The sequence below is a fragment of the Aquarana catesbeiana genome, linkage group LG08, assembly GCF_042186555.1.
Source record: "Aquarana catesbeiana isolate 2022-GZ linkage group LG08, ASM4218655v1, whole genome shotgun sequence".
Classification (NCBI taxonomy): domain Eukaryota; kingdom Metazoa; phylum Chordata; class Amphibia; order Anura; family Ranidae; genus Aquarana; species Aquarana catesbeiana.
The window spans coordinates 21,940,786-21,955,779 of NC_133331.1; the positions used below are offsets into that span (position 1 = coordinate 21,940,786).

General features: G+C 47.7%; 1 protein-coding gene across 1 annotated transcript in view; it reads right to left on the reverse strand.

Annotated features, from left to right (window-relative positions):
- Nucleotides 1-14,994, reverse strand: part of LOC141105632 (alpha-2-macroglobulin-like protein 1) — a 351,206-nt gene that overhangs the window by 274,240 nt on the left and 61,972 nt on the right. The window lies entirely within an intron of this gene.

Here is a 14,994-nt window from a genome sequence, read left to right on the forward strand (position 1 = left end):
ACTCCAACCGGTGCAAAAAAAGTGCACACCAAAAAATGAGACACAAAAAGTGCACAGGGTGTACATATGGTCCCCTTCCGAAGAGAAGGAACCTTTGCCCCGATCCCCCCGGGGCTCCAGACAGGGACTAGGGTACTTCACATGGTCTATCTGGCACGAAACCAGACGGACCCTGTTCTCTCGGAGGTCAGCCGAAACAGACCACCCCAAGTACTAGGTGGGGCTCCCCTGAAGGGAGAACCCATGAGAGAGGGTGAACCAAGCCAGAAGGCCATGTCCACCCCCTCCCAAGATTTTCAGGACAGGCCCGAGGACCTACACTCTACTAATCAAACGTGAAACAAAATGTGTACACCAACAACCAGAAAAAAAAAAACATAAAGTGACAGACACAACAAACGAACATAAAGGTGGGGAAAAGGGAAGTGGAGAAAGTGCATGGTGCCATTGTGCAGTACAATGGCCGGCCTTCCGGCCAGGAATAAAAGTTCCTCTGGTCCTGGCCAAAAGGCCCGGCCCAAGAGGCAGGTGTGAAAAAAGTGTGATGGTGCAGTGACCTAGGTGCCAGCAAAACTTAAAGTGAGCCCACACTTATGGTGAGAATTACAGCACCCCTGGACTGCCACTTCAGGGGCACATACCCCACGGGCTTCTTTTGGGACCCGGCCTTCGGCCAGACCAGTGCCTCTCTATGCCCATCAGGAGGTAACCCTTCTGGCTTTCTCTAGAGGAGACCTAATAAAGGCCCTCAGTTCGTGAGCAGTCCAGTTTCGGCTCTCCCCGTTACTAATAGGGATGGGCTGAACGCACCCCTGTTCGGTTCGCACCGAACTTTCAAACACAGCAAAAGTGCAGACCCGAATAACGAACCCCATTAAAGTCAATGAGACCTGAATGTCAAATATCAAAAGTACCCATTTTGAAGGCTTAAATGCAAGTAATTGGGCATACAATGGTTATAGGTGTCCATGTCCTGCCCTGGGGGACATGTATCAATAAAAAAAAAAAAGTTTTTGAAAAACATCATTTTTAACCACTTGACGACCGCCTCACGCCGATGTACGTCGGCAAAGTGGCACGGACAGGCAAAATCACGTACAGGGTACGTGATTTGCCTTCCGCGGGTGGGGGGTCCGATCGGACCCCCCCCCGGTGCCCGAGGCGGTCGTCTTTTGTCCAGCGGCGATCGGTGATGAGGGGGAGACCATCCGTTCATGGCCCCCCCCTCGCGATCGCCGCCGGCCAATGAGAACACTCCTTTGCTGCTGTATGCTAAACAGCAGCAAAGGAAGTGATGTCATCTCCCCTCGGGTCGGTATTTTCCGTTCCGGCCCGAGGAGAGAAGACATCTATGTGAGTGCACCAACACTACACACACAGTAGAACATGCCAGGCATACAAAACACCCCGATCCCCCCCCCGATCGCCCCCCGATCCCCCCCCAATCACCCCCCCCCCTGTCACAAACTGACACCAGCAGTTTTTTTTTTTTTTTTTTTTTTTTTTTCTGATTACTGCATAGTGTCAGTTTGTGACAGTTACAGTGTTGGGACAGTGAGTATTACCCCCCTTTAGGTCTAGGGTAACCCCCTAACCCCCCCTAATAAAGTTTTAACCCCTTGATCACCCCCTGTCACCAGTGTCACTAAGCGATCATTTTTCTGATCGCTGTATTAGTGTCGCTGGTGACGCTAGTTAGTGAGGTAAATATTTAGGTTCGCCGTCAGCGTTTTATAGCGTCAGGGACCCCCATATACTACCTAATAAATGTTTTAACCCCTTGATTGCCCCCTAGTTAACCCTTTCACCACTGATCACCGTATAACCGTTACGGATGACGCTGGTTAGTTCGTTTATTTTTTATAGTGTCAGGGCACCCGTCGTTTATTACCGAATAAAGGTTTAGCCCCCTGATCGCCGGCGGTGATATGCGTCGCCCCAGGCAGCGTCAGATTAGCGCCAGTACCGCTAACACCCACGCATGCAGCATACGCCTCCCTTAGTGGTATAGTATCTGATCGGATCAATATCTGATCCGATCAGATCTATACTAGCGTCCCCAGCAGTTTAGGGTTCCCAAAAACGCAGTGTTAGCGGGATCAGCCCAGATACCTGCTAGCACCTGCGTTTTGTGCCTCCGCCCAGCCCACCCAAGTGCAGTATCGATCGATCACTGTCACTTACAAAACACTAAACGCATAACTGCAGCGTTCGCAGAGTCAGGACTGATCCCTGCGATCGCTAACAGTTTTTTTGGTAGCATTTTGGTGAACTGGCAAGCACCAGCCCCAGGCGTCAGGTTAGCGCCAGTACCGCTAACACCCACGCACGCAGCATACGCCTCCCTTAGTGGTATAGTATCTGAACGGATCAATATCTGATCCGATCAGATCTATACTAGCGTCCCCAGCAGTTTAGGGTTCCCAAAAACGCAGTGTTAGCGGAATCAGCCCAGATACCTGCTAGCACCTGCGTTTTGCCCCTCCGCCCGGCCCAGCCCAGCCCACCCAAGTGCAGTATCGATCGATCACTGACACTTACAAAACACTAAACGCATAACTGCAGCGTTCGCAGAGTCAAGCCTGATCCCTGCGATCGCTAACAGTTTTTTTTGTAGCGTTTTGGTGAACTGGCAAGCACCAGCCCCAGGCAGCGTCAGATTAGCGCCAGTACCGCTAACACCCACGCACGCACCGTACACCTCCCTTAGTGGTATAGTATCTGATCGCATCAATATCTGATCCGATCAGATCTATACTAGCGTCACCAGCAGTTTAGGGTTCCCAAAAACGCAGTGTTAGCGGGATCAGCCCAGATACCTGCTAGCACCTGCGTTTTGCCCCTCCGCCCGGCCCGGCCCAGCCCACCCAAGTGCAGTATCGATCGATCACTGACACTTACAAAACACTAAACGCATAACTGCAGCGTTCGCAGAGTCAGGCCTGATCCCTGCGATCGCTAACGTTTTTTGGTAGCGTTTTGGTGAACTGGCAAGCGCCAGCGGCCTAGTACACCCCGGTCGTAGTCAAACCAGCACTGCAGTAACACGTGGTGACGTGGCGAGTCCCATAAGTGCAGTTGAAGCTGGTGAGGTGGCAAGCACAAGTAGTGTCCCGCTGCCACCAAAAAGACAAACACAGGCCCATCGTGCCCATAATGCCCTTCCTGCTGCATTCGCCAATCCTAATTGGGAACCCACCACTTCTGCAGCGCCCGTACTTCCCCCATTCACATCCCCAACCAAATGCAGTCGGCTGCATGAGAGGCATTTTTATGTCCTCCCGAGTACCCCTACCCAACGAACCCCCCAAAAAAGATGTCGTGTCTGCAGCAAGCGCGGATATAGGCGTGACACCCGCTATTATTGTCCCTCCTGTCCTGACAATCCTGGTCTTTGCATTGGTGAATGTTTTGAACGCTACCATTCACTAGTTGAGTATTAGCGTAGGGTACAGCATTGCACAGACTAGGCACACTTTCACAGGGTCTCCCAAGATGCCATCGCATTTTGAGAGACCCGAACCTGGAACCGGTTACAGTTATAAAAGTTAGTTACAAAAAAAGTGTAAAAAAAAAAAAAAAATATGAAATAAAAAAAAATAGTTGTTGTTTTATTGTTCTCTCTCTCTCTCTATTGTTCTGCTCTTTTTTACTGTATTCTATTCTGCAATGTTTTATTGTTATTGTTATTGTTATTATGTTTTATCATGTTTGTTTTTCAGGTGTGTAATTATTTACACTTTACTGTGCTTTATTGTTAACCATTGTTAACCATTTTTTTGTCTTCAGGTACGCCATTCACGACTTTGAGTGGTTATACCAGAATGATGCCTGCAGGTTTAGGTATCATCTTGGTATCATTCTTTTCAGCCAGCGGTCGGCTTTCATGTAAAAGCAATCCTAGCGGCTAATTAGCCTCTAGACTGCTTTTACAAGCCGTGGGAGGGAATGCCCCCCCCCCCACCGTCTTCCGTGTTTTTCTCTGGCTCTCCTGTCTCAACAGGGAACCTGAGAATGCAGCCGGTGATTCAGCCAGCTGACCATAGAGCTGATCAGAGACCAGAGTGGCTCCAAACATCTCTATGGCCTAAGAAACCGGAAGCTACGAGTATTTCATGACTTAGATTTCGCCGGATGTAAATAGCGCCATTGGGAAATTGGGGAAGCATTTTATCACACCGATCTTGGTGTGGTCAGGTGCTTTGAGGGCAGAGGAGAGATCTAGGGTCTAATAGACCACAATTTTTTCAAAAAAGAGTACCTGTCACTACCTATTGCTATCATAGGGGATATTTACATTCCCCGAGATAACAATAAAAATGATTAAAAAAAAAAATATGAAAGGAACAGTTTAAAAGTAAGATTAAAAAAGCAAAAAAATAATAAAGAAAAAAAAAACAAAAAAAAAAAACACCCCTGTCGCCCCCTGCTCTCGCGCTAAGGCGAACGCAAGCGGCGGTCTGTCGTCAAACATAAACAGCAATTGCACCATGCATGTGAGGTATCACCGCGAAGGCCAGATCGAGTGCAGTAATTTTTCCAGTAGACCTCCTCTGTAAATCTAAAGTGGTAACCTGTAAAGGCTTTTGAAGGCTTTTAAACATGTATTTATTTTGTTGCCACTGCACGTTTGTGCGCAATTTTAAAGCATGTCATGTTTGGTATCCATGTACTCGGCCTAAGATCATCTTTTTTATTTCATCAAACATTTGGGCAATATAGCGTGTTTTAGTGCATTAAAATTTAAAAAAGTGTGTTTTTTCCCCAAAAAATGCGTTTGAAAAATCGCTGCGCAATTACTGTGTGAAAAAAAAAAATGAAACACCCACCATTTTAATCTGTAGGGCATTTGCTTTAAAAAAATATATAATGTTTGGGGGTTCAAAGTAATTTTTTTGCAAAAAAAAAAAAATTTTTCATGTAAACAATAAGTGTCAGAAAGGGCTTTGTCTTCAAGTGGTTAGAAGAGTGGGTGATGTGTGACATAAGCTTCTAAATGTTGTGCATAAAATGCCAGGACAGTTCAAAACCCCCCCAAATGACCCCATTTTGGAAAGTAGACACCCCAAGCTATTTGCTGAGAGGCATGTCGAGTCCATGGAATATTTTATATTGCGACACAAGTTGCGGGAAAGAGACAAATTTTTTTTTTTTTTTTTTTTTTTTTGCACAAAGTTGTCACTAAATGATATATTGCTCAAACATGCCATGGAAATATGTGAAATTACACCCCAAAATACATTCTGCTGCTTCTCCTGAGTACGGGGATACCACATGTGTGAGACTTTTTGGGAGCCTAGCCGCGTACGGGACCCCGAAAACCAAGCACCGCCTTCAGGCTTTCTAAGGGCGTGAATTTTTGATTTCACTCTTCACTGCCTATCACAGTTTCGGAGGCCATGGAATGCCCAGGTGGCACAAAACCCCCCCAAATGACCCCATTTTGGAAAGTAGACACCCCAAGCTATTTGCTGAGAGGTATAGTGAGTATTTTGCAGACCTCACTTTTTGTCACAAAGTTTTGAAAATTGAAAAAAGAAAAAAAAAATGTTTTTTCTTGTCTTTCTTCATTTTCAAAAACAAATGAGAGCTGCAAAATACTCACCATGCCTTTCAGCAAATAGCTTGGGGTGTCTACTTTCCAAAATGGGGTCATTTGGGGGGGTTTTGTGCCACCTGGGCATTCCATGGCCTCCGAAACTGTGATAGGCAGTAAAGAGTGAAATCAAAAATTTTCACCCTTAGAAATCCTGAAGGCAGTGATTGGTTTTCGGGGTCCAGTACGCGGCTAGGCTCCCAAAAAGTCCCACACATGTGGTATCCCCATACTCAGGAGAAGCAGCTAAATGTATTTTGGGGTGCAATTCCACATATGCCCATGGCCTGTGTGAGCAATATATCATTTAGTGACAACTTTATGAAAAAAAAAAAAAAAAGTGTCACTTTCCCGCAACTTGTGTCAAAATATAAAATATTCCATGGACTCAATATGCCTCTCAGCAAATAGCTTGGGGTGTCATATATCATTTAGTGACGACTTTTTGTAAATATTTTTTTTTTTTTTTGTCATTTTTCAATCACTTGGGACAAAAAAAATAAATATTCAATGGGTTCAACATGCCTCTCAGCAATTTCCTTGGGGTGTCTACTTTCCAAAATGGGGTCATTTGGGGGGGTTTTGTACTGCCCTGCCATTTTAGCACCTCAAGAAATGACATAGGCAGTCATAAACTAAAAGCTGTGTAAATTCCAGAAAATGTACCCTAGTTTGTAGACGCTATAACTTTTGCGCAAACCAATAAATATACGCTTATTGACATTTTTTTTACCAAAGACATGTGGCCGAATACATTTTGGCCTAAATGTATAACTAAAATTTAGTTTATTGGATTTTTTTTATAACAAAAAGTAGAAAATATCATTTTTTTTCAAAATTTTCGGTCTTTTTCCGTTTATAGCGCAAAAAATAAAAACCGCAGAGGTGATCAAATACCATCAAAAGAAAGCTCTATTTGTGGGAAGAAAAGGACGCAAATTTCGTTTGGGTACAGCATTGCATGACCGCGCAATTAGCAGTTAAAGCGACGCAGTGCCAAATTGGAAAAAGACCTCTGGTCCTTAGGCAGCATAATGGTCCGGGGCTCAAGTGGTTAAATGAGCAGTGATTTTTTGATTTTTAAAGTGAAAGCCTAAAAGTGCCTGGGGGGTCCCCTTAGTATAACTGTAATGCCCCATACACACGGTCGGACATTGATCGGACATTCCGACAATAAAATCCTAGGATTTTTTCCAATGGATGTTGGCTCAAACTTGTCTTGCATACACATGGTCGAACAAAGTTGTCGGAAAATCCGATCATTCTGAACGCGGGTGACGTAAAACACATACGTCGGGACTATAAACGGGGCAGTAGCCAATAGCTTTCATCTCTTTATTTATTCTGAGCATGCGTGCCACTTTGTGCATCGGATTTGTGTACACACGATCGGAAATTCCGACAACGGATTTTGTTGTCGGAAAATTTTATAGCCTGCTCTCAAACTTTGTGTGTCGGAAAATCCGATGGAAAATGTGTGATGGAGCCTACACACGGTCGGAATTTCCGACAACAAGGTCCTATCACATATTTTCCGTCGGAAAATCCGACCATGTGTACGGGGCATTAAGTGGCAGATCTGTACCATGTCTAGAATTTATAAAGCCAAAAAAAATGACATTTTTCCCGCAAGCTGCCTTTATTCTGCTCAGCAACAGCTGGGGAACCAGTGTGTATCATGAGGCCACAATGTAGTGCACTGGGAACAAGATTAGAGATTTTTTTGATACATTCTGGTGACTTTGGATAGAAGTAACGGGTGCGTTAAAATTGGTCTTTGGGTGTCGTGGCGCCTTCCCACCGTAACCCTATAGAGATAATCTTGATAAAAGCAAGAATTTGCCTTGCTGTAAAAAATTGCAATGATATGCACCTGTCAGACAGGTGCAGAAAAATTGGTCTTTGGGTGTCGGTGGTGCCTTCCCACCATAACCCTATAGAGGTACTCTTGATGTAAGCAAGAATTTGCCTTGCTGTAAAAAATTGCAATGATATGCACCTGTCAGACAGGTGCAGAAAAATTGGTCTTTGGGTGTCGGTGGTGCCTTCCCACCGTAACCCTATAGAGGTACTCTTGATGTAAGCAAGAATTTGCCTTGCTGTAAAAAATTGCAATGATATGCACCTGTCAGACAGGTGCAGAAAAATTGGTCTTTGGGTGTCGGTGGTGCCTTCCCACTGTAACCCTATAGATGTACTCTTAATGTAAGCACAAATTTGTCTTGCTGTAAAAAATTGCAATGATATGCACCTGTCAGACAGGTACAGAAAAATTGGTCCTTGGGTGTTAATTGTGCCCATGAAACCTACAGTAGGTGACCGCGATATTGTGTCAATCTTGCCGATTTTATCGGCGAGATTTGACACCTGCGAGCCCCGTCTCGGGAGCCAGCACCGAGATGGCTCGCTGATCGGGAATCGAAAACTTTTTTTTCCTTTCACGATGAGCAACAGGCAGTGCTGACAGCTGTCTGATATGAATCATGAGGGGGAACGCCGCGCCAAATTTTAAATGAAAAAACTGGCATGGGTTCCCCCCCTGGAGCATACCAGGCCCTTAGGTCTGGTATGGATTGTAAGGGGAACCCCCTAAGCTGAAAAGTCAGCGTGGGGGTTCCCCCCCAAAATCCATACCAGACCCTTATCCGAGCACGCAGCTCGGCCGGTCAGGAAAGGGGGTGGGGACGAGCGAGCACCCCCCCTCCTGAACCATACCAGGCCGCATGCCCTCAACATGGGGGGTAAGTGCTTTGGGGGAGGGGGGAGCCCTGCGGGCCCCCCACCCCAAAGCACCTTGTCCCCATGTTGATGAGGACGAGGGCCTCTTCCCGACAACCCTGGCCGTTGGTTGTCGGGGTCTGCGGGTGGAGGGCTTATAGGAATCCGGGAGCCCCTACCCATTCACCCATGGTACCCCTACCCATTCACCTAGGGAAAAAAAAGTGTCAATAAAAAAAAAAACACACTACACAGGTTTTAAAAGTAATTTATTAGGCAGCTCCGGGGGTCTTCTTCCGACTTCAGGGGTCTCTTCTGACTTTGGGGTCTTCTTCCGTCTTCTCCCGGTGTTCGGCTTCTTCTCCCGGGCCCCTCCGCTATATTCTTCCAGCTCTTTTGCTAGCAGAGGCCTGGTCTACTGCCGCTGTCCGGTTCTTCTCTGGTATCTTCTGCCGGACTCCCCCGCTATCTTCTTCCAGCTCTCTTGCTAGCGGCGGCCTGGTCTGCTGCTGCTGTCTTGTCGCTTCTTCTCTTCTCCTCTTCCTATGTTGACACAACGCTCTTTCCTGCTGGAATGCTGTGTGCCAGCTGCGCAGCCATTTATATAGGCGGTGACCCCGCCCCCTTGTGACGTCACAGTCCCAGCATATGCCCCCCTCCCCCAACGCACTTACCCCCCATGTTGAGGGCATGTGGGCTGGTATGGTTCAGGAGGGGGGGGGGGGCGCTCGCTCCACCCCACCCCCTTTCCTGACCGGCCGGGCTGCGTGCTCGGATAAGGGTCTGGTATGGATTTTGGGGGGGACCCCACGTCGATTTTTCGGCGTAGGGGGTTCCCCTTACAATCCATACCAGACCTAAGGGTCTGGTATGCTCCTGGGGGGGGGAACCCATGCCGGTTTTTTAATTTAAAATTTGGCGCGTCGTTCCCCCTCATGATTCATACCAGACAGCTGTCAGCACTGCCTGTCGCTCATCGCGAAAGGAAAAAAAAGTTTTCCTTTCCCCATCAGCGAGCCAGCGCGACATGCACAGTACCCTGCTGCTGAGAACCAGCGTGATGGGATCGCGCTGGAAACACAATCTCGCGGTCAGGTACTGTATACAAAAACATTCGTCCAGATGAAATGATTGAATGCCCTCAAAGCTAGGCAGCCTCAAAGTCCTGCAGAGATTCCACATCCCAAAAAGACTTAATCAGTGACATCGGCATCAGGGGCTTCATAGCTGGTAATCCAGGACTGATTCATTTTTATAAAAGTCAAACGGTCCACGGAGTCTGTGGACAGACACGTTCTATGATCAGTAACGAAACCTCCTGCAGCACTGAATGCCCATTCTGAAAGCACACTGGATGCAGGGCAGCCCAACAAATCAATAGCATACTGGGCAAGTTCTGGCAAGTGGTCTATTCTCAAGACCCAGTAAGCCAGTGGATCGTCAGCTGGAAAGCTCTCCATCTCTGTTTTGGCCCCCGAGGTAATCGTCCACCATGTGATGCAGACACTGCCGATGGGATGTGGAAGCTGACAGCCCTGGGCGGTGAGGACTAAAAGAATTCCGAAATGCCTCACTTAGATGGATGCCTTCTCCAACGCTACTTTCTTGACCAGCAGGAGACTCAAAACAATGTTTTCCGCCACACTGCAACCTACTAGAGTCAGGAAAAACGTTCAATAAAATCCTCTTTAATGTGTCCTCCAGAGATTTTATCCTCTGCACTCTCTGTGGGGATGGCATAAGTTCGGAGACCTTCCCCTTATAGCGGTGGTCAAGGAGGGTTGCCGACCACTAATCATCCTTCTCCTTTATGCCACATATTCTTGAGTCCTTTCGCAGGCTTTGAAGCATGAGGTTGCCCATGCGCCTCAAATTTGCAGAGGCTTGAGAAGCAGACTGCTCGGGGTCACTCAGGATGACAGCATACGGAATTTCCACCTTCCAGCCATGTTCCACTCCCAAGGGTCCTGGGGTTGGAAAGCCATCGCTTACAGATTGACGCATGTCTTCCTCTTCTTCAAAGCCTATGAAAGTGCCAGAATCCTCCTCCTCATCCTCCTCCCCTCTCTCATCCTGTGTGTTCTGTGATGTGTGATGTAGGAATGATGGTGTCTGCATAAAGGGGGCCTTGAGAGGAAAGGAAGTCCTCTTCTTCCTCCTGCTGCTCTGCCTTCAGTGCCCACTATAATGCCACGCAGAGTCTGCTCCAGCAGGAACACAACAGGGATTGTGTCACTGATGCATGCACTGTCACTGCTGACTAGGGATGAGCCGAACACCCCCGGGTTCGGTTCACACCAGAACCTACTAACGGACCGAAAATTTGCGCGCACTATAGAACCCCGTTAAAGTCTATGGGACGCGAACGTTCGAAATCAAAAGTGCTCATTTTAAAAGCTAATATGCAAGTTATTGTCCTAAAAAGGGTTTGGGGACCCGGGTCCTGCCCTAGGGGACATGTATCAATGCAAAAAAAAGTTTTAAAAACGGACGTTTTTTCGGGAGCAGTGATTTTAATGATGCTTAAAGTGAAAAAATAAAAGTGAAAATATTCCTTTAAATATCGTACCTGGGGGGTGTCTATAGTATGCCTGTAAAGTGGCACGTGTTTCCCGTGCTTAAAACAGTCCCTGCACAAAATGACATTTTTAAAAGAATAAAACTCATTTAAAACTGCTTGCGGCTTTAATGTAATGTCGGGTCCCGGCAATATGGATGAAAATCAGTGAGACAAACAGCATGGGTACCCCCCCAGTCCATTACCAGGCCCTTTGGGTCTTGTATAGATATTAAGGGGAACCCCCGCACCCAAATTGAAAAAAGGAAAGGTGTGGGGCCCCCAGGCCCTATATACTCTGAACAGCAGTATACAGGCTGTGCAAACAAGACAGGGACTGTAGGTTTGTTGTTAAGTAGAATCTGTTTGTAATTTTGAACTGGTACATTTTTAAAGTGTAGCTGCAGCCAAATTTTTTTTTTAAGCTTTTTGGAAAACATAGGGAAGGGTTATCACCCCTGTGACATCTGTTTTGCTGTCTGTGCTCCTCTTCAGAAGATTTCACCTCACTTTCTGTCCCAATGACAAATGTTTTTTGAAAATTTTCAAATGGTTTTTAGTGAAACAAGGATTGGTGATAAAGCATCAGTGGAGAGGAGACACGTTTTTCCCATATTAACTCTTACAGGGGAGAATTTCCCTTCCTAGGTGTAGATTTCATCTAACCTCTTGTTGTCTCCTTCTGTTTGCAAGTAGGAGTCGTTTGTAAGTCGGATGTTTGAAAGTAGGGGCCTGCCCTATATACTCTGCAGAAATTTGGGCCTTAGATGTTGGTGTTGCCACAACACTGTAAGCCCTCACAGTTACTCTTGGTGGGCACAGGAATTGGCCCTGCTGTGAACTATTAGATCAAGAATTGTAATTACATGCCATTGTTGAACAATGGTAAAAAAAATTGGGCCTTTGGTGGTGGTGCTGGTGGTGCTGGTGCCACAACACTAAGTCCTCATAGTTACTCTTGGTGGGCGCTGGAACGGGCCCTGCTGTGAAATATTATATCAAGAATTGTAATTACATGCACCTGTTGACCAGGGGCAGAAAAATTGGGCCTTTGGTGGTGGGGGTGCTGTTGCCACAACACTGTAAGCCCTCACAGTTACTCTTGGTGGGCGCAGGAACGGGCCCTGCTGTGAAATATTAGATCAAGAATTGTAATTACATGCCATTGTTGAACAGTGGTAGAAAAATTGGGCCTTTGGTGGTTGTGGTGGTGGTGCTAGTGCTACAACACTGTAAGTCCTCACAGTTACTCTTGGTGAGCACTGGAACGGGCCCTGCTGTGAAATATTAGATCAAGAATTGTAATTACATGTCCCTGTTGAACAGGGGCAGAAAAATTGGGCCTTAGGCACTGGTGCCACAACACTGCAACTGCTCACAGATACTCTAGTTGGAGCGCAGGAATGAGCCCTCCTGCAAAATATTGCATCAAAAATTGTAATTACACGCCCCTGTTAAACAGGGGCTGAAAAATTGGACCTTAGGCACTGGTGCTGGTGCCACAACACTGCAACCCCTCACACATACTCTAGTTGGAGCACAGGAACGAGCCCTGCTGCAAAGTATTGCTTCAAAAATTGTAGTTATATGCCCCTGTTAAACAGGGGCTTCAAAATTGGGCCTTAGGCACTGGTGCTGGTGCCACAACACTGCAACCCCTCACAGATACTCTAGTTGGAGTGCAGGAAGGAGCCCTACTGCAAAGTATTGCATCAAAAATTGTAATTACACGCCCCTGTTAAACAGGGGCTGAAAAATTGGGCCCTAGGCACTGGTGCCACAACACTGCAACCCCTCACAGATACTCTAGTTGAGCACAGCAACGAACCCTGCTGCAAAATATTGCATCAAAATTGTAATTACACGCCCCTGTTAAACAGGGGCTGAAAAATTGGGCCTTAGGCACTCAGCCAAAAATGTTCTGACATTGATTGAGCATGATCATTGAGGAGGAAGAGGATAGTCACTCAGCATAACAAGATAGTCACTCAGCATCAGCATAGGCAGTCTTGAAGGGATCTGACATTTCAAAAAAAATTATTCGGTTACATCAGCATCAGGTGCTTGGTATCTGGTGGTGATCCAAGACTGATTCATTTTTATGAAGATCAGTCGATCGACCGAGTCGGTGGACAGGTGCAGCCTGTGATCAGTTACAAAGCCTCCAGCAGCACTGAATGTGCGTTCCGAAAGAACGCTGGATGCAGGACAGGCCAGTAGCTCAATTGCATACTGTGCAAGCTCTGGCCAGTGATCCATCCTCAAGACCTAGTAACCCAGAGGATTTTCGGTGGGAAAGGTGTCCAAGTCAGATCTTGCCCCTAGCTATTCCTGCACCATGTAAAACAGACCCTGGTGATGGTTGTTGAAACCGATCGTACCTTGGGGCTGCGGACTAAAAAATTGTCTGAACGCATCGGTCAGACGGCCACCTTCTCCACCGCTCCTTCTTTGACTGACCGAAGCCTCAGCAACACGTTGTCCAGGAACAGGAGTTTGTACCCTCCCAGTCTCTGGGAACGCGTTGCACAGACCTTTCTGCAAGGCCTCCCGAAGATGTTTCATCCTCTGCTCTCTCTGCGATGGCAAGATAAGGTCCTCAACCTTACCCTTATAACGTGGATCAAAGAGGGTTGCCAGCCAGTAACGATCCCTCTCCTTGATACCACGAATACGAGGATCGTACCGCAGGCTTTGCAGGATCAGGGAGGCCATGCAGCGTAGGTTTGCTGAGGCATTCGGTCCGGAGTCCTCAGGGTCACCAAGGATGACCTAATCCGCAGCCACCTCCTCACAGCCATGTACAAGTCCATGGGTTTCTTGGGACTGTAAATGATCCCTTAAAGACTGCTGCTGATGCTGAGTGCCAGGCTGCACCTCCATGCTGACACAATCCTCCTCCTCCTCGGCCTCTTCCTGTGTGATTGGCGGGCACGCAGAAACACTGTCTAGATAAAGGGGGTCTTGATAGCTAAGGGAGTCCTCCTCTTCCTGCCTCTGTTCTGCCTCAAGTGCCCTGTCCATTATTCCATGCAGCGTGTGCTCCAACGGGTGGACAAAAGGGACAGTGTCACTGATGCATACACTGTCACTGCTCACCATCCTCGTGGCCTCCTCAAATGGTGACAGGACAGTGCATGCATCCCTGATCATGGCCCACTGGCGTGAGGAAAAAAAAAACAAGCTCCCCTGACCCTGTTGTGGTGCCATAGTCGCACAGGTACTCATTGATGGCCCTCTGCTGCGTGTGCAGCTGCTGCAGCATGGCCAACGTTGAGTTCCACCTGGTGGGCATGTCACAGATTAGGCATTTCTTGGGCAGGTTAAATTCCGTTTGGAGGTCAGCCAGCTAAGCACTGGCATTATATGACTGGCGGAAATGCACATAGACTTTCCTGGCCTGCCTCAGGACATCCTGTAAGCCCGGGTACCTGCCCAAGAACCGCTGCACCACCAAGTTAAGGACATGAGCCAAACAGGGCACATGGGTCAGTTGGCCCTGTCGGAGGGCGGAGAGGAGGTTGGTGCCATTGTCGCAAACCACCATTCCTGCCATAAGCTGGCGTGGCGTCAACCACCTCTGAGCCTGCTCCTTCAGAGCTGACAGAATATTTGCCCCAGTGTGGCTCCTGTCCCCCAAGCACACCAGCTCAAGCACCGCATGGCATCTTTTGGCCTGCATAGTTGCATAGCCCCTTGAACGCCTACGGAGCACCGCTGGTTCCGAGGACAAAGCACAGGAAGAGGCCATGGAGGAAGAAGAAGAGGAGGGGGTGGAGGAGAGAGGTGTGTCAGAATCACCAGTAGTAGAATTTTGGAGGCGTGGTGGCGGAACAACCTCCAACACTACTGCACCTTGTCCTGCATCCTTCCCAGCTGCCAGCAGAGTCACCCAATGCGCCGTGAAAGATAGGTAACGTCCCTGTCCATGCCTGCTGGACCATGAACCAGCGGTAAAATGCACCTTACCGCTGACCACCCTGTCCAGCGAGGCCAAGACATTGCCTTTCACATGCCGGTAGAGAGCAGGAATCGCCTTCCATGAGAAAAAGTGGCGTTTGGGAACCTGTCACTGAGGAACCGCACATTCCACAAACTCACGGAAGGGGGCAGAGTCTACCAA